Source organism: Castor canadensis, chromosome 7 (assembly GCF_047511655.1).
Source record: "Castor canadensis chromosome 7, mCasCan1.hap1v2, whole genome shotgun sequence".
NCBI classification, from domain to species: domain Eukaryota; kingdom Metazoa; phylum Chordata; class Mammalia; order Rodentia; family Castoridae; genus Castor; species Castor canadensis.
Window position 1 is genome coordinate 43915968 of NC_133392.1, and position 26054 is coordinate 43942021.

The following is a 26054-nucleotide window of genomic DNA, read 5'->3' on the forward strand; positions in this document are numbered from 1 at the left end:
ATCCTTAGCACCTCAGCCATGTCAACTGAAAATTTTTGAAACAGTAAAAATTGTGTTGGCTCAATTGGAAAATGTGATGACAACCTATCTTTAGGTGTGATAGTTTCATCAAGTTAACTGCTAATTCATTTCAACAAACTTGATATATATTTTATGTTTACATATGTAATTACATATATATATATATACAGTGTGTGCTACATATGCAAAGGAACATTCACATTTAGGATGACTTTTTATAGTTAAGCAGCCATGATCATTGCTTGAATCTATATTTATTCCCTTTTAATCTTTTTGACATAGTCACATTTTTGTGGAGATTATTCTGCTAAAGGACTAATTTAAATAGATGAGCAAATAAACCATTTCTTGGATCCTGCGTTCATGGATCAATATCTAATTGTTTATGATGTTCTCTTGTGATATCTTATGAAATAAAGCTGTGATTACAATTCAGAGGTTTAAAATAAACAGCCATGTGTGAATAGGAAAAGCAATAAAGTAGGTAGGTAATGTTTAAATAACATCAGTGAAACTTGTCACCTGGTTTAAAATTCTGATATTGTTTTATATTGCTTAATATTACTTATATTGATTGCTCGTGGTTTCTATGATTTTCATTCCAGATGCTTAAAAGGGAAGAGAATGAAGTTTTGTTTTTGGAAAAAAAAATGTATTGAACCATTTATTTTCGCAGACTAGATTTATCTTCAACATTTTGCTCAGAAATGTCATTTAACTGATAACCATTCCTCTGGCTCATTTTATCTGAATCTCTTTGTCTAGTAAATGTAGCATACAAGTGCTTATTAAATTTTTCTCCATAACAAGTTTGCATACTCTGTTCTTGGTAACTCGTGCCAGAGTTGCCTTGTTCTGCACCACCTGAGCCACTCTTGCCTCTTTACCCCTGTCATCCCAGACTCTGCATCAGTAATGGCAGGGTTGGAATAGATGGCAGATGAGACAAATTGCCTTTAGAAATCTTTGATTTGACAGGTCTAACCTATAGAACATCATGTTTCCATATAAGCACAGAGCATTTTCTCCACCAAGCCATTTCCCAAATTTCCAGAAGATGCTGTTGGGTGGACTGAAAAGGAGCAGGAATAGAAAACAAAGAATTTACAGGGTCTGCACCAGGAAAAATATAATAACTGATGAAATGGCTCACATATTTTACGTACTACAGCTAATGCTTTACATGCATCCAATTGTATCCCAATGATAATTTTACGCAAGATTTTACTATATTTGTTTTTAAATGAGGCTTGGAGAGGTTAAGTGACCAAAAATGAGTGGTGTTGCCAGGGAACACTTCCTGTTCCCAATCATCAAAAGTAACTGACAAATCCGGTGTACCTTCTTTCATATAAAAAAAGGGACAAAGAAATATACAGACTTTTACAATCTTAAAATGCTTACTCAGGCTGGAGTTCTGGTTATTTTTGTTATACCTGTCAGGTTTTCATCTGTGGTCATATTTTTATATGTATCCCCTAGGAGCTATGATAACCTGCAAACTATTATTGAAGCAGTATCACTTGAAACCATTTCCAATTCTGATGATTTTCTAATTTTCTGTGATGTAAAATAAAAAGAAGGGAGCACACTAGACTTGTTATCTGAGGACTGACTTTTCTTGCTGTGTTCCTTAGGCAGAATGTGTTCTCTTTTTGGAGCTATTACCATATCTATAATGGAAGAATGTTAGACACTAAGGTTTCTGTGATTCTTCCTTTCATAGATGACAAAATAGGAATATGAAGGAGATTGAGTATTTAGTTTATCACACACATACATGTAGCCTAGCTGCTATTAAGAACTGCTTCTTAACTTCTGAGTTAGACAGTTATTACTATACTGTATGGCCTTCTCTGGGGTCAAAATGCAGTTGGAGAGCTGTCCTGTGGTGTTGAGTAACAGGGTTTTGAACTTGACTCTGTCCCATTTGACATTACTAGTAACATAAATGAAGATGCAATGTGGTTGTCAAATTGATGAATGTGTAAACATTGCATCAATTCCTATAAAATGGTGAAGAGTTTCAATTTCTTAAAAGCTAGAGCTAATTGAGTTCAGTAAATGAAACTTCCTTGTTTTTCTCAGTGATTAAAATGTGCACAAATGCCATAGTGAGGTTCGGTTAACAGCATTTTAATTGACACAGATTTCATATTCAACAGCATGGGAATGATGACTGAAAAATATAGGAAATATTATCATCCACATCCAAGTAGGCAATCCTACAAGTCAAATAGGAGTCTCAATGTTTTCTTGCATACTACACACTTGACAGATAAACTTACATAGATATTATTAAAATTTTTGTGGGTGGCAGCAATTGTGTGGAATTTCCAGATGACTAGCTCACACTTCTACAATTTTAGTTCTCAGTGATTGTGGATACCTCCTGTACTGTGAAGAGTGGATGTGAGCTACACAGAAAGGCCATACCCAGTCAATAAAGTCATTTCTTATTGCCACAATTGAACAGGAACAAAGAAAAATTGCTCCGCAGAAGATAGTTAAGGTAGATAGAGTTGGTCCTAGAGATTGTTCTTCAAAGCAAAGTTGCATTTTTATTTTGGAGATGCAGATTTTTATTACTATTTGTTTTTCTATTGGCAGATATTACTCACATTTACTTTCCCTGGGCATGACTATAGTGAGTCACAATACACTTAATATACTTATGTATACTGTAGAAATGCAATTGTAAAGAATATTGCAGGTAATCAACTTGAAATAAAAATGCACCCTCCCAGAGATCTGTATTGTTGGATAAAAATTAAGTTCAACAACTTTCTTGAAGCTAAACTCAATCAGTAGTTGAACTGAGCTTTGTTTATTCTCTGTTACAGTTATGCAATGGATTACTGTAGTTTGACCTGATAACAGTAATGAATTTGCCCTCATGGGAAGATGTGATGTACTGACAATTATATGAGTCTCTCCATTGCTCTGTTAATAGCAAAGCAGTGTGTAACAGGTCTTCTTTTGTGTGTGGCTCTTTCTGGGACAATCAGAATATGTAGAGAAATTCTATGTCCTTAGGGGAGTTTGGGACCAACATTTAAACAACTATATGGCAGCACAATAATTCATTTAAAGCCTTTTATTATGCTATTGCCAGAATGAATATCTGTGTAACAAGTTCTGCCATAGAAAATTATATTAAAGGAATTAGGATTAGGCTTGTCATTTTCCAAATGCATGCATAAATGTGTTCCTTTATAGCTAGATTTTTCTATATTCTGAAAATATCAAAAACAACCTATATTCTCAATGTGAGCAACAGCAAATCAATGAATGGCTGTAAAGTAAAGTACCTTTGCAATTATTTTTAATTTCCTGGATCAATAGAAGATTTCAATATTGGTTTCCTTCTTTTCAAAGAAGAAAGGAGACCTTTGCTCCCTATAAATTAGCACAGAAGAAGGGATGCTATTTACCTTAATAGAAGTTACTTAGTGAAGAAACTGCCCAGAAACTCTTTTTTGGGGCTTTCTTCTCTAAATTTTTCTTCAAACCTGTACCAATATATTTCACAACTGCTATTTGTATTTGTCACCAAATAATTTGAGTTTATTTTATTACATGTGTATATAACCAATACCATACAATATTTGACAATAGTAACATAAGTTCCATTAAAATGTAGAAAAATATATAAATATTTGTATATCTGTATAAGCTATGTATATAAACACACAAGATAACATTTCTTCAATTTTCTCTGACTAAGTAGTCTTCATAGAAATTTAATCTGAGAAATGAACTAAGAGCTATTGAAATTTCCTTTTTGGGAACTTTTTTTTTTGTATGCTGTTTTTGACATGGGGTTTTGCTAACTGTCCATGCTGGCCTTGAACTCCTGATCCCCCTGCCTCTGCACCCCTGCTTCCCTCTAATGTTTTCTATGCAGGAAGGATGAATTTTACACCCTAAACCTAGACTTCAATCCCTTGCACAGAAGTTCCATCTTATTTACCCAAAGTTTTCCCCTCCACTCTAAGATAAAACTTTTCCTATAGCCTGAGTCTTATATATCTACATCAAAAATCTCCTTTTACATTTATTATAGTAGATTATGTGAAACAACAAATCTATCAGAGTTCTCATTTGCTCCTTAGTAGTATGTTGGCATGTCAAAAACTAAATCAATCTCATAAGGTTGAGATATGCTCTAGTTTCTCTTAACAATCTACTAAAATGTTATCATCCATCAGTCTCCATAGTCCCCCAAAACTGTCAGTGCATATTATGTTTTGTCTTATTTAAACAAACTTCATAGCTTTCAAAAACTTTGTATGCAATTACTTCCTTTTTTAGTCTCTTTTTAGTTCTTCTACTTAGTATCACCTCAAAGTTGGTGAATGATTTACTGTTCCTCATATTTATAAGCTTCTTGATTATTAAGGTTTACTTTACTCTTTCCCTCAGCTTTTTAATTTCCCAGTCCAAAAAAGAGGTTGGTTTCTTAATATTTAACACTACATGCAGTGCTGACCTTAATCTATTACCCTCGACTGATGGCTGCTGGGAAAAAAAAAGATAACACTACAGAGTATCTATTATGCCTTCCCTGATGGATCTGCTCAGCTAAAGTGTTTTCAGCTCCATCCACTTCCCTGGAAGAGCAGTGGCCAAAACAGGACACAGTGTTCCAGGAGGCCACACAGCTCCCCACTGGTTAGGGAAGTGTTCTGTCTATTGCTCTCCTGACTATAACCTGCATATTGCTAGTTTTTCTTGACTCAGCAGCACAAAGAGCTTCTGTATTGAGAAAATTTGAACATATTGGCTTCACACCTTAACTCCTGAATAGCCCATCATTTAAAAAGTGAAAGTTGGATTTATTTATTTCTGAGTCCTTATATATCTTTTATAAATTTCATGTATTTTGCATGTGAAAGCCCCAAGTAACACCTTCTCAAAGTATTTGCTTCTTTAATTTTATCTTATAAAAAACTTTCTCACTTAGTTTGATCTATAGAAGCGAGTTAATTTCATCTGAGAATGGTTAACAGATGTGCTATAGATCCATTTTGTTGATTGGCTTCAGTCAAGAATGGTCACGATATAGATTATTCTTTTTGTCCCCCAGCATTTAGGACACCAACTTTGTTAAGTAGAGCATCATTTTGGACTTCAGTAGACAACTTTGCCTAAACTGATATAGATTATGGACTATTTATTCCACTTAATGTTTCTACAGTAACATCTCTTGCTTTACAATAATGCCTTAGTTATTGATTTCTAAGGGTTTATTGTTGATATCTATCATCTGATTTTTAAAACATTCTTGCAGAGTAGGAAAAAAACTGCAAAGTCATTTCATTTATCAGCTATTTTGAAAATAAGAATAAGTTTAAAATGCTGCATTTTTCCTCCTACTAGCTTCTTATGATCTAATTAAGCTGACTTTTTTGCCTGAAGGAATGTCACAACTTGTGGAGTTCTCTGTATAAATGATGAAGTGTCTTGGTATCTTCAGGTTAGGGCAATGAGGCAAAAGTTATGCCAGTTTGTGTCACAGGGTCTTACTGGCCTTTTCAGGGAAAATGTCAAATTTTTACTCTTCTGATAAGGAGATGGCACTCTCACCAAGGCTCTCTAAAAGAAGTTTTCATATACTCTTAGTTAGGTAGGGGAAAATATCCTTGCAAAGGAGGTTTTGTTTCTGTTATTGCATTTGTCCAGACTCAGCACTCATTTATTTCACTGCCACAAAGTTTAGTTGCCAGTCCTATGAGAACTTTTGAAACAGTAACTGTGCTTACTGATCATGGTGAGAGTCATGTCACTTTCAATAATATTCTGTTCCTTCCCTGTGTATCATCAAATGAGCACAAATCCCATGAGTGTCTGGTGATGACTAGATCTCTGCTAGGAACTAAGGGACTCAATATTTATAAAATAAGTTGTTATCTTATTGAATTTGGCATGTGAAAGTGTGGTTTCCTTAATCTCCAACCATTTCAACATCCCTGCCCTACCCCTATCATATTTAGAAAGACATTTTCATGTCTAGGTAGGGTAAAAAAGGTCATCCAACTAAGGAAGTTTTTTTCTAAAAGAGGTTTTAACTAATGTAATGTTTTGCCTTTTCTTTTGCTATTTTCTTTTTTAATTTGGTTTTCCTGTGAAGGCTCTATTAAAATTTCTATAATTAATACAAATGCCAAAAGGAGGTCCTTTTAAAATATGTATTTACTACCTGAGATGGCCATTGTACTTGTCATTTCTCTTCTTTATTTTCACAAATGCCTGAGGATAAACCTCTTGCAGATGTGGAATCCCAGTTACTTTTCAAGGTTGCTGCTATTTTAGATTGCCCTTGTTTTAATATAAAGAACATTAATTTTGGAGAATTGGGTGAATTTTCACCAAAGTAGTAGGGTATGTTTGGAATGGGCCTTAAAAGATTGGTTCCCCCAGCAGCTCAGCATTTAAGAGAAAGGATGGACAAATGGGACTACATAAAATTAAAAAGCTTCTGCACAACAAAAGAAATGGTCTCTAACTGAAGAGACCACCCACAGAGTGGGAGAAAATATTTGCCAGCTACACATCAGACAAAGGACTGATAACCAGAATATACAGGTAGCTCAAAGAACTAAACTCCCTCAAAAATCAAAAAAAAAGGAAATGGGCAACTGAACTAACCGGAACTTTTTCAAAAGAAGAAATTCAAATGGCCAAAAAACACATGAAAAAATGCTTACCATCTCTGGTCATAAAGGAAATGCAAATCAAAACCACACTAAGATTCTATCTCACTCCTGTTAAAATAGCTATCATAAAAAACACCACCAACAGCAGGTGTTGGCAAGGATGTGGCAAAAAAGGAACCCTCATACACTGCTGGTGGGAATGCAAGCTAGTAAAACCACCATGGAAAACAATATGGAGGCTTCTTTAAAAACTAAACATAGATCTACCATATGGTCCAACAATCCCACTCCTAGGGACATTCCCAAAGGAATGTGACTCAGGTTATACTATAGGCACCTGTACACCCTTGTTTATTGCAGCACTATTCACTATAACTAAGTTATAGAAACAGCCAAGATGCCCCACTACTGACGAATGGATTAAGAAAATGTGGTATTTATACACAATGGAATTTTACTCAGCCATAAAGAAGAATGAAATCCTATCATTTGCAAGTAAATGGATGGAACTGGAGAACATCATCTTGAGGGAGGTTAGCCAGGCTCAGAAGACCAAAAATCGTATGTTCTCCCTCATATGTAGACTTTAGATCTAGGGCAAATGCAGTAATGTTGTTGGACTTGGGTCATATGCTAAGGGGAGAGCACATACGGGAGGAATGGGGATAGGTAGGAAACCCAAAACTTGAAAGTGTTTGATGTCCCTACTGCAGAGGAACTAATACATAACCTTAAAATGACAGAGGTCACTATGGGAAGGTGACCGGAAAGTAGTGAAGAGGTCAGGTAGAGATGAATCAATTAGGGTTGTAACACACTTGTGCATGGAAGCAATGCTAGGAATCTCTCTGTGTAGCTACCCTTACCTCATCTAGAAAAAATGCTATGTCTTTCTTATTATTGCTTATGTCTTCTCTTCAACAAAATTGGAGAAAAGGGCAGTACAAGTTCTGCCTGGAAGCAAGGTGGGTGGGGGAGAGAGAAGAGGGGCAAGGGCTAGGCAGGAGAAATGACCCAAACAATGTATGCATATATGAATAAATGAATAAAGGAAAAAAAGATTGGTTCCATGACTTATATAAAATTCACTGTGTTTGATCTAAATAGAATCTCAGAGCCAAATGTTTAAAGTCTAATTATAGACAAGTTCCTCTCCTGGACAAATGAAAATAATATTCAATATGTAGACAATAGAATACATACGCAGTAAAGATAGGATCTCTCAAATGTACCTGAGTATGATTATTAATGTGAGGAATATTTGAGTATCCAAAGATACGGGCCATTTTCCTCCAAAGTAGCTGGAACTGTGGTAGCATAGGAATCCTTGTAATTACTCACTGGAATATGTATGCATATCAGAATTAAGGGGAGAACTATGGTTTCAGACATGAATCCCAAATTAATCATATAAAAGAACTGGTGCAATGGTTCATTGTAAAATTTTGATACTATTTTCTAACCCTAAATCAAAATGTAACCTGAGTATACATGTTTTCTATTGGGAAGCTTATGGTGAGGTAGACAAATGATTCTCTAGGATGTTCAAAACCTTTAATGAATAAATGTACAAATTCAAGGACATGAAAAATAGTATTCTGATTTATAATTGTGAACTTTAATAAGTGCATCCTAAATGAATCCCTAATACTATCTCTTCATTTTAGAGTTTACATTTCCCAGTGAACATTACTTTTGCCATGACTATTAATAATTTGCCACAGGTGGTGGAGTGGCTCAAGTGATTAGCGCACCTGTGTAGCAAGTGTGAGGCTCTGAGTTTAAACCCTAGTACCACCAAAAAAATGGTAACAATTCATCACAAAGGCAGACACCCACATCATGGTAACTTAACTTGCAATTAATATGTATTTCACATGGACAACTCTATATACTTCAAAGATTCTTTTATGCACTATATATATATATATATATATCTTGTGATTGATTATAACAATCCTTTGTGAAGGAATTTAGATTTATTCTATCTGTTATGAAAATTATAGAAAACTATTATCTGACTGCTAATTTGTTTTTGGTGGTACTAGGATTTGAACTCAGGGCTTTGTGCTTGCCAAGTAGAGCTCTACTGCTTGAGCTACTTTTTGATTTGTACCAAAACTTTTATGTAATGACTAGCGATCATCTTGACATGGCAATGTAATGCACGATTTGATAGAGAAGGATAACTCATCAGGCAGTATAATTTTAAGAATTTGTTCATAAACAATTTTTAAGAAAAAAGGATGAAGCTGTTCCAACTGAATGTACTGTACATGTTTGTGTGGATAACATATTGAATAAGAAGGAATTTTTCCATTTACTGTGGCAGATAAATAAATACTCACTCTACGCTTTACGATGTGAGAATTCTAAATTGAGACATTTAAGAGACTTTGAAAGGGTGGCACTGATATGTGCAAGCCATTGATATCTTTATTTATAATCACCCCTATCATTGAAAAGTGAAAAAAAGAGCGAAAGTTTCAACTTACACAATAGACAATTATTTTTCATAGTTGGCAAAAGACTCTAATGTGCTTATTTGAAGTACTTTTCTTTCTGCTCTATGGGGAACCTAACCATAATAATAGCTTTAGTTCACTTTTGAAGATGGTATCTTGGCTTCAGCTTTTCAATTAATCATTATGTTTTAATTTTCTCTTGACAATAATTTGAAGACCACTTTTGCTTTATTAATATGTTTTTGAATAACATAATCATTCTTAGTTTTGAGTAAGTAATCATTCTTAATTTTTAAGCTGATTTCATTTATCCTAACTTACACTGACTATTAAAAGTTGATTTTATATGTTTAATAAGTATACATCTTTTAAACCCAGCTATACTTTAAAAAGAAGAAAATACTGCTAATTATATCTTAGGTGATTATACTAAGGATCTATTATATAAATGCTCTAGGAAATCTTTAAATAATTCAGAATGCCCTGATCCAGTCTAGCAATAAGTTAATTTAAATTTTTTTAAATGAATCATTTCTAAAAATATGTTTTCTTTTTTTATTTTGAACCCCTTTATTGAATAAAAAGAATGTCAGAAACTTTGGATTAGATAATAAAAGAGATGCATCTTGATTTTTGTTGAGACAGTTATTTTTTGTTACAGCATGGTTTCCCTGGGCATTTCCTTTCTTTACTAAAGGCAGGCTCCTCCAGCTAAGTGTTTCTTCTCACAGATAGTAGCAAAACCATAATTCTCAATGTCATTCCGTTCAGATTAACATAGTTGTGAATATTAAGGTCACAAGAATAAATAAGTTTGTTATTTGAGACAATTGCCAGGAAATTGTTTTATCTAATCCAATCAACCCTCCCCTGTTTATTGTGACCATACTCCGTTAGCTCACATGAAACAATATAAAATGACAATTAATTTTCACTTAATCTAGTTCATCAGTTAGAAACCGGTATAAAATGTTTCATGTGATTCAGGCTTTTCTGAAATCAAATCTATTCTCTGCCTTGAAATGTGGGCATTTGTGAAAACCTCATCAATTATTTACCATGAAGTTTTTCCTGCAGTATTTCTACTGGCAGAAAGCTAAGTATTGTCAGTGTGGCTCCTGTCAGTAGACAGACTAGAGACACCAGAAAACACAATTTAGCTTTATCTAAAATTATTTTGCTTCATTACTCTAAGTCTACTAAAGAAGATTGGGTGAGTAGAGCTAACATATGAATATAAAAAATATAAGACAGTAATGATTGACCTTATTTTTTTTTAAGATTTCACCTTTTTTCTTCAAAGACACATTTAACTAATATGATAACACATTATTTAGTGTCCAGCTGCATCTGGACTTTGCTTAGGTGATTTTTTTGAATCATTTTAAAAATCTTTTCCTGAACTCTTATTTGTTGTATCTTGGTATTTTATTTACTTTTTCAGAAGCTCCAAGAAGGGAAAGAAATAATGGGTGATAAAAGCTGCAGCTACCTCCATTAAGCTGTAGATAAAACCGCATCTTAATATATTAATTCTTCTGCTGTGACAGAAAGCAGTGCAGTTGGGTCAGTTACTTAACCATATTATTTGGATATGGAAAAATAATCTATGTGATTTCCATGTGCCAACTATCAAAATTCAGAAGGTAAATTGGAAAAGAATAGGAGAGTCAGAATTCACTATCTTAAATAGTAAACTGAACTATAAAAATAGAAGTTTTAGTAAGTGAAGTCTATCTGTTTCCTTCCTGGATTAGCATCCTAAATATGGACTTCTTGCTTCAAATGTTGCACCCCTTCACTCCCTCCTCAAAAGAGCAAAAGGGATCTTTGAAAAATCTAAATTGAACCATGTCTCTCCCTTCTTAAAATCTCTATTTGACTTTCTTTGGTTTTCAGGAGAACTTTCAAACTCCTTGAACCTGAACACAGTCCTTCATATTGTATTCCTAGTGTGCTTTCTATATGGCTTCATCTCCTGTCCTGCCCACACACTGGTCCACCCATGTCACCTGACTTCCTTTTCCCTGAAGGCATGTTTTTATTTGGCACCTGTATGCATCAGATTCCTTTCCTCAAAATATTCTTCTGTGCTGCTAGGTGCTGGCGACTCATGCCTGTTATTCTAGCCACTCAGGATGGAGAGATCAGGAAGATTGTGGTTCAAAGCCAGCCCAGGCAAACAATTCACAAGACCCTGTCTTGAAAAAACTATCACAAAAAAGGGCTGGTGATGTGGCTCAAGGTGTAGGCCCTGAGTTCAAACCCTAGTACTACAAAAACAATAATTTTTTTTCTTCTGCCATCTTTCCCTGACTACATTCTGATCATTTTTTCATTCAATAATCTTTCAAGATTTATGAACCATCTCTTCAAGGAAGCCTTCTAAGAGGTGGCCCAAAAGTACTTGGTTCTTTTACATGCAACTTTTTTACCCATTGGTTTTCTTGTGCTTCTTTCTACATTAGACTAAATAAACATATTTTAAATAATAGGAGAATATTTCATTCATCACTGAACAAGAATTGTTCTGGTTAAATCCATGAGTGATAAAGAGTTCCTTCTTCCAACCACTGCTCCGATGGTACTGTACTATATGACCTTTTAGTATGCTCTTTAATATCTCTTCATGTGTAACAAGAGACATATATATATATATATATATTTGCCTTTGGTGGGTTATTGTAACTGCTGAGGAAAGGGTAAAAGTTCTTTGAACTTTCCAAAGAAGAAAATGATACACAGATAAGGTGATAGCATTATTGTTACACATATTCTTATTCTTTCTGCAGCAATGATATTTGTTCATGCTTGTGACTGTGGGAATTGTGAGGATAATAAGGAGAGTTTGGGATTCTTTGGGGTTTTTTTCCCTGGGAGAACTTTATTCCTATAGAATTTCAAAGGGATTGTCATTGTTTTCTGTCCTTTATAGCTCTGCAATTCCCAGTGCTGAGTAGGAAAGACTACTCCCTTGCCAAAAGAACAGCAACATTTTCAAATCAAAACTCAGTAATCAAATTGATTAGCTGCCTCCCAAAATAACTTCCTGAAACAGAATGCATTCCTTTTTCTGAAATATTTTTTGGCATTATCTATTTTTCATTATTTGGTAGAGTCAAATTTTATTGCTTGGGGACGTTCAGTTCACTTGAGAAAGTAAACTTAAGAAAAAGATAACTAGAGACTGTCTTTACTGAGAAAAAAATGAACAGATAAAATTGAGAAGAAAAATGGCTTCAGATATATTCTAAAGCAAAAAGCCAAGTTACTTATTTGAAGAGAGACTGCAGCATATACTGTCTTCCAGGCCATATTCTCTACAGTTTCCCTGTCTTATCAAGTTTTAAACTCTGCACTGAAAATAATACAAGTCTAATTCTGAGAAAGTTTAAACCTGTTTCCTTTTGGTGGGATGACTGTTAAGGACAAAAATCAAGTTTATTGGAATGTTGAGTGGATTAAAACCTGGACTAACCAGGTTACATTTCACTTGATGACTTAGCTAGGAGCGGGGGTGGAGGTGAATTTTACTTCCTTGAGTCTCTAGCTCCTTAACCATGTTAGCTGTTTCCGAGTACCCACCAGTTCTGAAGTTACCTGATCCTAAATAATTTTAGTTTTTTCATATTCAGATACAGGTTTGTCTCACTGCTGTGGGTATTTGCTAGCTGAGATATGGGACTCTTGAGGCAATTAGCAAGAAGCAACGTTTTATTGTGCCAGCACAGATCCAGCAGACTCGTGTCCAAAGGCTGAGCCCCGAAAACAAAGGGGTCTCACTTTATATTCCCTTGCAAGCAGGTTACAGAAGCAAAAAGCAAGGTTTAATCTATATATGGTTACATTTAATTTTATTGGCTACTTTACCCTAGTGCTATGTGACTTTCCTCTCCCTGGTGCTATGTGACCTTCCTCATGTTCAGATTTCTCAGGTTTTATCTCTCTGCTATGCCATCCCTACCTTCCTTTACTTTCTCAGGACTCAGACCTAGACTGTTTTCTTCTGATCCTCCTCCCTGCTACATCACCTCAACTGAACTTAATTCCCAAGCAGAAAGGAAGGGATGGGAGAGAGAGAGAAGGAGAGAGACAGAGACAGAGAGAGAGAGAAGGAGAAGTTGGAAGGATAAGAAGCAAGAAAAGAAGAAAGAAGGAATATAGGAAGGAAAAAATGGAACAAGGCAGGAAATAGCTCAAAAACTAGAGCAATGGGTTCATTCTAGGTTTTCTAGTCCATACAATAAAGAAATTATTCCTAATAATATCAATTGGGAATAATAGCTTTCCATCACACATAAATAAGTTTGGCTTATTAGTAGTAGACACATTATCATTCTCAGGATATAAGAAATAGAGTTGCCTTCTGATAAGAATAACACTTAAAAGATTTATTTCAAGCTATACTTATTTATACTGTATAATATAAACTTTCACAAATAAGTTGAAAAATAATTTCCATAAATATTGTAAAAATATTTATCATAATTTTAAGTAATGTTTTGCATGATACACATTTTTACACAAAATAAACACAAATGATCAGTTACAGTGACCTTATAGAATTTTAAATCTATTTTCTTTCTATATTGCTCATTTATCACTTAAACAGACTTTTTTCTCTTGACTCCTCTTTTTCTTCCTTCAACTGATACTGCTCACTTCTCCCTCACCTACACACATATAAATGCATGAAAGCATTCATGCTCACACCCTGTTTCTCCCAACCCCTCATCTTCATTGCTTTCTTTTCTTCTCTCTGTCATCTTTAGTCATTGTAACTGTAATACAAGAAATTCTATAATTTCTCTAATACTGCAGATTAAGAGATACTGCTTGGGTGCACAACTAAGTGTAACTTCACAAGCCCTGTTGGAGAGATTGGTCAGGAAGGATCTATATATGACAGACACTGATCTTATTGGTGCTCTGGGCAGTGGACTCCTCCCCAACACACAAGGCCTTACAATAGTACTGTCTTTGTTTTGTTGCTGTCCCAAGTCTCCCTGAATCTGGAGAGGTAGAAAGAACCAATGACTAGAAGGTTCTATCTACTCATGGGTAGTAGGAAAATGCTTATGAAGTGGTATGATTATGGGCTTTACTGTCATATGCTCTTGAAACTCCAGTTGGGCATTTTAACTAGCCATGTGATTTGGGCAAGTTACACACATTCCTTGAACCTTTGAGACCTCACATAGCAAAAAGATAATAAATGTATGGCAGCTTTTCACTTGCGAGGATTTAATAAAATAATATACCATAAAGCTCTTAGCATAGTAAACTTTAGTTTTTATTTAGTAGTATGAACAATGCACCATGTATCTAAATGACCACCTGTAGGACTCTGCTCTCACTGTGACCTTCATGTCATGAATGTACCTTAGTGACTGCATCAGAGCTTCTGTGAGACTGAGAAGGTGAATTTCAACAGAGTCTGGATGATGCTTAGAAACTAAAATGTTTTATGAACTCTGCCTCAAGGGCTTATCTCCAATTTTGTAATAAAAACCAATAGAAAATTTGGATTCAATATGCTGCTTTCAGTTTCCTTTCAAGCTTTCTCTTTTGTACCCTCAAAATGTCTTTATCTTCTGTACATTATTACTGGGAGTAATATATTTTATGCAGGCATATTTGGAATAACTATTGTTCTTTAATCTCTAACTTTTGAATAAAAATTGTCAAGAACAAACTTTTGAGTTTATATTTTCACAGTGCCTTGTTATTCACAAATATTGCTGTAATTATCTACAATTGTATGGGATATTTTCAAAGTTGAGCGAATAGAGGAAAAGAAAGCACTTTCATGTCAGAACTATATAAACATTTAAAAGAATCTTTTACCAAATTACATTGTGTCCTAGCCAATTTGTGGTTAGAATAAAGAACTAATCTTGACCAAAAAGCAAAACAAAGTCACAATGTTCTATTCAAACAGAAAAGTTTTATGATCTAATGAGGATCCTATTTAGTTGTTTTCTTTTTTCAAAAAAAAAGATTTTCATTTATTTCTATTTCAATAAGTTGTATTTTATTGACACTATTCCCAGGGTGATTCCAATGACAGTGTCACTGCCAGACAGACTTGTGTTCCTCATTGCATACCACGGAATATGCATGTGATGATATCAGGGAAAAAACATGCCTTCCTAAATGCTAATTGTCCAGCAGTGAAAAAGCAAATGCTGGACTTAGTTTTTTTAGTTATAAAATTTCTCAGTGGTTAATACAAATGATTTAATGATAAAATTGTGTTTGGTTTAAAAAGAAAAAAACAAGTACTTAATGCTGTTGGAAGTGATGTTGGGTAAGATGAAAAAAATCATTAAGAAAGTCACAGTAATTGAGTGATTTCTTAAACTGACTTCTGAACAAGCAAGTAGAAAAGAATGTCTGTCTTGTCTTTAGCATCAGATTTTGGACAGATCAAGGAAATGAAGGTGTGAAGAGTGTGAGTGAATATACACATTAAGAATGTGAAAACACAACATATGAACAACTTCATGGGAAAATGCCTTATATATACTATACCACGCTGCAACTATACCAACAGGACAGAAAAGCAAGCAGATTCCATTGATTTTCTCTGGCTCCTCGTGTTCCTGACTAATGCACTTGAGGATGTAAATAATGTGTACAACAGATTGCATTAGAGGTGATTGTCTCCTTATTGCATGCATAAGTCGAAAGGCACGATTAGTGCATTAGACTGAGGATGGGTTCCAGATTGCAGTCTTTTTGCCTAATGACTGTCATAAATGGGAAACTCTAGTGTCAAAATAATCAAACAAGACTGCCTTCATTATGAACTGCTTTCTTTTGCATCATGAAAATTAAAAGGTAGATTATGAAGCAAATAAAAACCTTCTTAATGCAGAAAAATATTATTAAATAGGGAAGACATACCAGGTCTTCATGAGGGAATACTAAATAGTCCTTTGTCCTTCTAAGTTTCTTCTTTTTTAACCTAGTCAAGGTAATTGCAAACAAATTAAAGTTACAGGCCTTATTTGATTGTCTCAATAGAGTGTATAGTCTGGGGGAATTCTGTATGTATGAATCTACTATTATACCTTCTATTGCTTAACCATGATAGATGTTCAATAAAGCAGGAATGTTCTGCCATATAATTCCATATTATTGATAAAAATAAAAAAATATTTTTTCCTTGATCACACATTTTTATGTGATCTACAAGATAATGGAACTGTTTCTTCTTCTCATGGAATCTTCACCAACCACATGTTTTGACTTTGTCATAACAAATTAAATTGTTCATTTAATTTTAGGACCACTGGTCCCTATGTCACCCATGTCTGCATTTTGTCTCAGCCTCCTACATTATGCTTTATAACTGGCTTTGGTGAGCATTTTCAATGGTGGGACAAACTCAGGTCCATCTTCAGGGGTAAATTATGTTTTTCCCTCTTATCTGAGTAGGGTATTGTCAATAGCACAGGCCCTGATTAACTTTTTAGTTAAGGTAATGGGAAATATGGTCCAGATCTGATATTTTAAAAATACATTACAGTGAAAAGAAAGTAATTTATAATTAGTTAAATATTTGTTTCTTGGCTTTAAAGTAAAGACCAGTTAGACTATTTATGAAATAGTGATCATATTTTATATCAATTCATAAGAAATGATTTTGTGATTCAGTTTGAGTAAACAAACAACTTTGCAAATACACTTGTATTACAATTCACTTCAATTGTACATTTACTTAGACTTTAAATATCACCTCTAAAATAAATTCTGAAAGACATATTGTGAGTTTAGAAGGTCTTATTCAGAAAGTCATCTTCTAATTTCACTTTTGAGAAAAATAAGTATTATCTTACATGGTCAGTCAACCCTTAACTACAGTCTTACTGTGTGATAGTTTATTTACAAGGTATTTGACTCACATTATCTTTGACCCTTTCAATATCCTTGGCAGAGTTTAAAACAATATTAGAGATGCAATGTGAAGCTCAGCAAAGCAAGCAAATATCTTAGGGTTACAGAGACAAGGAATGATGGATATAGGTGAGGAGGAGGAGAAAGAGAAAAAGGAGAAGAAGGAAAGAAATAAATCTGGGGATATATTATCTAAAAATATTCACGTTTATGACAGAAGATTTAGTATTTACATTCTAATCCTGATTAGTAGAAAGGAGTGTTTATTATCCTTGATTTATGTAAATAAGGGCAGTTGGTCTAAATTGCCACTTCAGTAAATTGGATTATTTTTAAATAGTGTCACCATCAGATTTATCAGAGGGGTGAAAAAGATCTACTTTAATGCCAAAGGCTGCTATAAAGTGTGAAAAGTGTTAGTGAAGTTTATGTGGTGTGCTTCCATCTTTTACATGGTTACTTTTAAATGTAAGCATTACACTAAAATCTTCAGAGAATTATTTTATTCCAGACTATTTATTAAGTAAAAAGTCTCTAAACTATACAGTACACCAAGGTTACTTCTAAAGAAGAGTTGCTGAGATTAAATTAACCTTAGTGTGTTTCAGTTGGTTTTGGATTCAGAATATCTTTCTTCTTAATCACAACTTGAGATTTCATGTTTCATTCCAAAGAAACACAGTCCTGTTAAGGTTTGTTTTATTTTATAGCTGTGATAACAGAAAAAGTTATTTTCTCCAGTGCCAAAATTGGAAAAGCACATATGTAGTAGTGACTTTTATTTTTGATGTCAGAAAAAGGAAACATAATTTTACAAATATCTTTATTTTCCTTGAAATAATATTTAAAGGATGTGGGTAGTTCTCAAAAGAACACATATAATTGCTAACCTCATTACTGTTAACGTCTACAAAGGTCACATAGTGAAGGACACCCATGGAGTGGCTTGGTATCCATTGAACACATGTAGCTTGCTTCTTCCATCAAAAGTTTCAAAGAGACATCATGAACCATGTGGATATTTTGTGGAGTAAGCTTGTGCTAAGGTTTGGAACTGCAAGACTTGACACATAAAAGAAAGGCAAAGCATATTTCATTAGAATATATTAATTGTACAAAGCGGTTGTATTGTGGTATTCCATACATGCATTTAAGGTACTTAAATTCACCCCTTTATCACTCTTTTTTTTATCCTCCTCATTCTCTTCCTTTGTAATTTTCAGTGGGTTTTATTATGATATTTTCATAAATATATATATTGTACTTTGATCAAATTCAGCCCCATCACCTTCTCCTTTTGTCCTATCCTCTCCCATTAGTTCCCCCACCACCAAACCATCCCTGCCTTATCATCATGTCATATTACTATTGCTATCAGTTTTTTAGGTCTAGGTTCTGCGTGAGAGAAACATGATAATTGTCTTTTAAACCAGTAACATCAGTCTTCAATATAATTTGGTATTTTCTTATACATTATGATCTCATTCAATGATATTCTTTCTTTACTCACAGGTAGAATACTTGAATTTGACATAAATATTAAAATATGCTTCACATAGTGAAATCAGATGGTATGCTTGTTAAATAGACAACTTGACTCATGGCATGTCAACAACAGAACAGAATAGAACTGGACCAGATGTCCAGTATTTCATTGCACAGCTCCACATGTACCTGCTCCCAGCAAAGGTCCCATAAGCTCCATATCATTAGGTTCTTCCTGTTCTCATGTACTCACTCATGACTTCTTTGAGCAAGCATTTTGAGTACCTATACACTACTAGTACAACTCTGGAGACTGAGAACCAAACTGGAAAAAAATCACACAATCCATTGATATTGTAATGCTAAGATTTTAGTAGATGAACTACAAAGGGAGTTTAGATTTTTAAACAATATTTTTAGAGCTCTGACATGCCTCTAAAGTCAGCTACTTGGGGGGTCTCTGTCCCCCGAGGATCATGGTCTAAGGCAGACCCATGTAAAAGTACAAGACTCCATCAGAAAACAAACTAAAGCAAAAAGGACTGACGGTGTGGCTCAAGAGGCCAAGCACTTATCTATCAAGTGTAACCTCGAGTTCAAACCCCAGTACTGCCAAAAAGAATAAATAATAGTTTTCTTAGTGACAACAGAGTAATGGGTTTAGAGTAGGACTTTATGATAGTGAAGATATTTCTGAGTTTCATTTGCACAGAGAACTACATTATAAAGAACTAGCTGTAGGTGGGGCAATATGTTGGCAGAGAGAACACAAGTATCACACTCTCTCAGGAAGAAAAGGCTGGAGGAAGAACAGCAAGCGGGCAGATTGGATGGAGCAACCTGAGCAGAGAGGGGCATGTCTGGGAGTCAGATCAGAAGATATATATGTGTATGTGTGTGTGTGTGTGTGTGTGATTATATGATTATATATATGTGATTATATGATTATATATATATATAATCATCAGTACACAGCATAGGGATCAGTAGGGTCTGGACACACATAGGAAAGGGGAGATGATATACAGAGAGGTATGTAATTAGGAAGTAGCATGGTCCTGTGGTCATTCATTTTTATCCTCTTAAAAGAAGTTCCCACTTCAATTTAGAAAAGAACCTGATTGGGAAGCCAAAAAAAAAAAAAAAAAGATAGTGGATCTTAATTGTTCCCAACACATACACACAAAGAAAGAAAATGGTAACTATATGTTATAACTATATGTTATAATTGTGATTATTTCATAATGTATATATATCAGAATATCATGATGTGCATCTTAAATATACACAATTATTGTCAATCATATCTCAATGTAGTTGAAAAATTGGAAAATACTACAGGCAGCTTGAAGAAAGAGTTATATTTGTCAGATTCGACCCAACATTACTGTGAACATTCTCTCTATTCTGAATTTGGTTATTCTGTTTATTTTTTAATATATGTGTTACTCCTTTTCTTACTTTGTATGTGAAGACATTTAGCAGGCTTATAGTTGGGGTAGGAGAGATGAGCCAATTCTCAATGCTCACACCTTCCACAACGAAGCAAAACAGAGTGTGTGGGACTGCTCAGTGCAGGTCTCTGGGACCTGTCCTTGTCCTTGCCCATCTCCCTTCCTGGACACTTTCCTCATTAAGCTTGGGCTGATTTCCAGGCAGCACTTACATTGTTAGGTTAAATCCTGTACATAGCAGCATTTGAGGAGGTCACATTACTCTCTGGGATTTTACTTGGCATAGTGCATCTTCCTAAAGAGGGAACTAAGAGTTTTATATTGCGAGATTCAGCCAGATGTGGTACAAAGTGCAATTCGCTGATTTTTTAAAAACTACCCTTGGTGTCTTACAGCATTTCTTTTGAAGCTTTTTCAGGACTGGCAAATACTTGACTCTCAGTTTGATGGTGAAAAGATTTTCTGAACTGCTTTCTTGCCTTTCAGCTTGTTGGCAGCACCATTACCAGACAATCTTCTTCCTCATCCATAGAAAAATGACAACAGCTGCTAATCTAGAGGGAACATGTCATATAAATGGGAAGCTAAGTCATGTTTTGCCCTCACTGGGAAAAAATAGTTCACTAGAGTTTAAAAGTGGACTTAGGTATTTTCATTTCTTCTCTGTGTTGGGCAATCTTAACTTTCCTCTTGTCTGTAATCAGTATGTTTTTCTAACTAGTGGGGAAAAAACATTACTTTATTGTATTTGCAGCTTTTTCTGGTTCAAATATGTGTACAGGAAGGAATGTATTCTTTAATATGATCAGTGAGGATCCCAGGTCCTTACTAGATCTTAACTGGCTGTATGTACAGTACAACAGAAATGATTTTAATCCTTTTCCCTGGTATTTCTTCAAATGCACGCTTAGTTTGTACAATTGTTGACCTTTCTATTAGAAAACAAGGAGTGTTTACACTTAAAAACTTTATAGCAAGTAGTGAATTGCTAAGGTTAACTTCACACAGTAAATGCTTTCAGTGTCCTATACCCTATATCAAAAAACAAAAGAAAGCAACTCTGAACAAGTGTAACAGTTCTTACAGCATCATTATGTGTTTGCTTTACATCTTCCATCTCCATATACTGGAAAGTGAAGAAAGCAACTCTGAACGAGTGTAACAGTTCTTACAGCATCATTATGTGTTTGCTTTACATCTTCCATCTCCATATACTGGAAAGTGATGATTTCAAGATGCTAGTGTACTTGATAATTAGGAGCCCATTGGTCACTTTGTAATGGCCAGAAGTGGGCATGGAATCAATGTTGTAGTAAGGAATAGCAGCTAAAGTCGAGGTGGTGATAACGCTGGTTGTAGGCTGAGGAGACTAGTTTATTATGGCACTGCTATTCAGTTGAAGAGCGAAAACATAGTTCAGAAGCCAGTTAGCAATATAAGAAAACAAACAATTGTTTAAGAACTGCTATCCTTGTACTTAATTCCTGTGCACTTAAGTTTTTATTTCTTCTTCTTGGCCAAACCCATCTGCTTTTATGTAAGGAGTAAACCAAATGCTTGCAAGGTGCAACCAATTGCTATTGGCTAAAATTGGAAGACAGTAGGGGCTGAAAGTTAAAACAAGATGGTGATTTTTCTCTGGAAAAACATGGCTGCCCAGGATAGCTTCTTTTTTTTATTCATTTATTAATAATTAATAAATAATGTGCATACATTGTTTGGGTCATTTCAGGATGGCTTCTTAAAAATCGATGTGTTTAATATTCATCGTCTTAGCTTCTTGAAACATCAAAACACCAGGGAAATGATGTTAAACTCTCAAGTATTTGCTTTCATTAAATACATGGATGGTGAGTCAGGGCATCTGCTTCTATGTCAGGCTAGATCATGAAGCATAAAATTAATGGTAATAACTATGGTATCTATGAAATACTTTGTGTGTTCTAGGCACTGTGCTGAGCGCATTGTGAACTCATTTAATCTAAATCTCGATGCATGAAAAAAGAGTTGTTATTTATAGAAGAGAAATGTATGTCAGGAAAACTATGGTGACTTGCCAGAGTCACTCAGTTTGTAAATGGAGGGGGCAGGTTTCCAATTGAAGCTGTTTAAGCTTCAGAAACCCACCCAAACTGTGCTTATATGGTTTTAGGCAAACTACATAATTTCTCTGCATTTGTTTCTTTAGCTGTTAAATTTTTTAAAACTTTGCATCTCTGATGCAGCTGCTGTGAGAACTAAATGAAGTAGTGCATATCGATGTTTGTAGTACTGCCTGACACATGGTAAGTTGGTACTACTCGCTAAGAGAGCTTATTTACACTACATCTTCTTTAACAGGCAGCTGCTCATCTGAAGCTCTGATTTTTCTAGACCATTTTGATGTCCCCTTGAATAGATTGATTTGAATATGATGATAAGATAAAATAACTAAGACTCTACCACTCAAAGTGAGTATATATGATATAAGGCTGAGTGATATGCAAACGATACAATATATGTCTGTGTTTTCTCATTGCTGCTATAAATTATATAAACAATTCTTATTTGACCTGTTGACTTTTTGTCTTAGGTCTTATTTCAGAAGACTTTTGGGGAAAGAAATCCTGATTACACTGAAAATAATCTGATTTGAATATCCTTTTAGCATTGATGTATTGAGGTGCCAAATGGAGTCAGAACAAAGAAAGAGCACTTTATTTAAAAAAATCAGTCTCGTTTGTGATTATTACACTAGCCCTCCAATAGTACCCATATAGTCTTGGGTAGATTCCTTATAGAACTTGAGCCGTCGGAGCTTGCATCTCACAGGTTTGCAAAACTGCATGTACATTTTTGTTTGTGATATCTTTACAAGTATATTTAAAGTTAGATCATGCCACCAATTTTTTTCCCAGCAGAAGTTCTGTGGTTAGACTGCCCGTGTTTGAATCTGGCTCCATCAGTTTTTAGCATGTACTGTTAGGCAAGGGATGTACCGTCTATGCATTTGACTTACTCACTGATAAAATGGAGAGAATAGACAAATAATTAGGGTTTTTATGAATGTATAGTTTACATGTCAGACATGTAACAATCATCTATCAATGTTAGCTGCTATTAATATATTTATTAAAAAATCATTCTTATTTTTACTTTTAGAAATGGCTTATTAAAAAGAGCTTTGAATTAGTAGACAAATATATATTTAATCTCAAAATCCATTAATATCTCAGAATTATGACTTTTCCCATCATGAAATTGCCATAACAAAATTTGTCCTATCTCATTAGAATGTTCTGAAAATCAATGATGAAGGTGGTCTGAGAATTTCCAAGTGCTATATAAACATAAAGTGATATTTATGTTGTATCAATAAATAAGTCTTGGAGAAAGAGAGGAAGGGTGTTTCATAGAAGGGTCAGGTAGACCACTTTAAGAGAAATCAAAGGTCATTTTCAGGGGAGATCTCAGGTGTGGGCAGGTAGCAATCTCACTGCAAGTGAGATAAAATCAAAAAGGGATAGATATACTGATAGAGGAGATTTCTATTAGACATCTGTTTGGGGAATACAATATGCTTTTCATAAACAAGCATAGTAGAAATAAGAAAGATCATACTGTCTAATGGGAGGGATTCCTTATTTTCTGTACAGGGCATCTTGAATTTCCACTGGAGCTTTATATAAGCAGTTGATATAAGACATGTATGGTGTTATGGAGATTTTATTCTTCAGAGGGATGTGCAAATCAGCTTGGCATACACTGTAAGCTCCAAGAATGCTTCAGATATAAAACCTCCTATCTGCTTATTGAAAAGCACCAAGCATATTATAGGTTGGGGGGATTAGAATTTGTTGTTTTCTAGCAAAAGAACAGGTAATTTGTGGTTGTCATATTTGAGCACACAGGTTAGTTTTTATCGAAAAAATATTTGCCTTATGGATGGTCTTCATTTTCTCCTTTTATAAATTTCTGAGTTAAAGCATAGTTTGTTTAATTTTTTCTGACAGTCCTTCCAATTGGAAAAGCTGAACTATCTGTCAGAAATCATTATGTCAGCCATAAATGTGCTATGTGATATTTCACATGCAGAGTGACTCTTTCAATCAATAAAAATATATTAAAGTATTTTAAGAATCATTCTTATAAAGTATTCAAAAGACATAAAATTTAGGACTAAGTGACTTTCCATATTTTACAGAATGTACTGGAGAAATTTAATACAAACTAAAAGAATGGGATTCCTGGGTTTATATCTGGTCAGTGTGTTAGACCCAGAGAATTATGAAGTAATTAATGCTGAAAGGTATCTTTTTTATGTTTATTTATTTTTGGCAGTACTGGGATTTGAGCCCAGGGCTTTGCACTTGCTAAGCAAACGGTCTACCACTTGAGCTACGCTTTTAGCTCTTTTTGCTTTTAGTTTTTTTTTCAAGTATGGTCTCTTGTTTTTTGCCTAGGGCTAGCCTCAGATCATTATCCTCCTACCTATGCCTCCTGAATAGCTGGGATTGTAAGTGTGAACCACCACACCTGGCTTTGTTTTCTGAAGTGGTGTTTGCTAACTATTTGCTGGAGATGGCCTCAAACCATGATCATCAATATCTACCTCCTGAATAGCTGGGATTATAGAAGTGAGCCATAGTTTCTGGCCTGAATATCTCCTTCAAGTCAGTATCCTCACTTACAGATGAGAAGAAAATGGAACCACACAGTAGACTAGATCAATAGTTCTTTCCTCAAAGTGTGGGTTTCTGAAACATCAGTGTCAAATAGGAATGCATTAGAAATGCAAATTCTTGGGGCCTAGTCCACAGACCCACTGAAACTCTGCGGTGGCACCCAGCAGTCTGTATTTTTAACTAGGTCCCTAAGCAACTCTGATGTGTGCTATAGCTTGAGAGCCTCTGAACTAGATTTTAATTCTTCTAATGCCTACCCCACTATTTTTTCCCATCACACCATGCTATTTCTCTCCTGTTTTTATCAGTCTTTAGACCTGAGGATAACAAGAATCTAAATTCAATATGTGGATGAAGCAACACTTCATGAAAACTAAGACAATTGTTTATAATTCAGCTCTAAAGATACCTTTGTCTAATCAGGTATCTCTGGCTCATGCCCATAATCCTAGCTACTTGGGAGGCTGAGATCCAGGCAGCTCGAGATCCCATCTCAACAACAGCTGGGGGCAAGAGCATGTGTTATAGGAGTGTAGCAATCTTGTCCAACCTGGGCAAAAAGCAAGATGCTATCTCCAAAATAACCAGAGCAAAAAGGGCTGGGTATAGTTCAAGTGGTAGAGCTCCTTCCTAGCAAGCACAAAGCCTTGAATTCAAACACCAGTACTGCCAAAAATAAATCAGTAATAAGTAAATGAAAAAGAACCTTCATCTGACTTTAGAATCTTTAGATGACTTTAGTAGTCTTACAACTTTAACAAAGCAGATAATTGTCTCATTTTTCTAATTTACAAAACTTTGATTCTCCTGGAATCTCTAACAGTTCCGGCCCATACCGCTAATACCTCTGTTAAACTGAGTCAATGCCATGCCTCTTCACCTGTCTTGCATCTCGATTAACAAACAACTTCAAACACTATAGACAGAACCCAAGATACCTTTTTAAGTTTTCTCCTATCCAACAAATACTCAGTACATCTTTAACTACCATGTAAATTTGTGCATGTTACTTTGAATTCTTAATGTTTATTTTAGATGCTGAATATGGAAAAAATAAGAATTAATACACATTGTGTTTAATCACTAAAAGTAGATTGCTCCTATTGAACTCCAAATAATATGCAAATTGTCCTTTTGAGTGGCTTAAATTGGTTTACTAAGATTCATTATAATTCTCTCATAAAATAATCATAATTGTCCTTTTGCAAACAAATCAGTTACATGTTTTTAATCAGTGAATTCCTGAAGATGCAATGAGAATTTTCTGCTGGAGACAGAAGCTGATTTATCATGATGCCAATAAACCTTTAATGCAGAGTCCCTTGAAAACTCGGTGTCTAATTTTGGACTTACAATTTTATATTCTTCTTCAGACAGACCTCCAAATTGTATGTGCTTTTGGCC

At 34.7% G+C, this 26054-nt stretch overlaps 1 protein-coding gene, 1 non-coding gene and 1 pseudogene across 7 annotated transcripts in view; 2 read left to right on the plus strand and 1 right to left on the minus strand.

Annotated features, from left to right (window-relative positions):
- Prkg1 (protein kinase cGMP-dependent 1) overlaps positions 1-26054 on the plus strand; it is a 1207619-nt gene that overhangs the window by 542760 nt on the left and 638805 nt on the right. The window lies entirely within an intron of this gene.
- Positions 1-26054, minus strand: part of LOC109684183 (ribulose-phosphate 3-epimerase pseudogene) — a 169219-nt pseudogene that overhangs the window by 59324 nt on the left and 83841 nt on the right.
- Positions 4463-4541, plus strand: LOC141425281 (small nucleolar RNA SNORD83). Its single transcript, XR_012450352.1, has one exon. It is a non-coding gene; the product is annotated as a small nucleolar RNA SNORD83 (small nucleolar RNA).